A 366-nucleotide genomic window follows, 5' to 3' on the forward strand; every position below is an offset into this window, starting at 1 on the left:
GAGGATGAGGTGTACATGAAACCACCTCCTGGTATGGAAGACATGGTCAAGGCAGGAAATGTTCTAAGGTTGAAGAAGGCAATCTATGGATTAAAACAGTCACCAAGAGCCTGGTATCACAAGTTGAGTACAACTCTCAATGGAAGAGGGTTTGTAAAGTCAGAAGCTGATCACACTCTATTCACTCTCACAAGCAAGCAAGGAATTGTTGTGATATTGATCTATGTGGATGATATCATCATCACATGAAGCAACAAGGAAGGTATCATCTCTACAAAAGCTTTCCTTAAATCTATCTTTGATATTAAAGATTTAGGTGAGCTAAAGTACTTTCCAGGGATAGAAATATGCCGCTCTAAAGAGGGG

This window comes from Brassica oleracea, chromosome C9 (genome assembly GCF_000695525.1).
Source record: "Brassica oleracea var. oleracea cultivar TO1000 chromosome C9, BOL, whole genome shotgun sequence".
NCBI lineage: Eukaryota > Viridiplantae > Streptophyta > Magnoliopsida > Brassicales > Brassicaceae > Brassica > Brassica oleracea.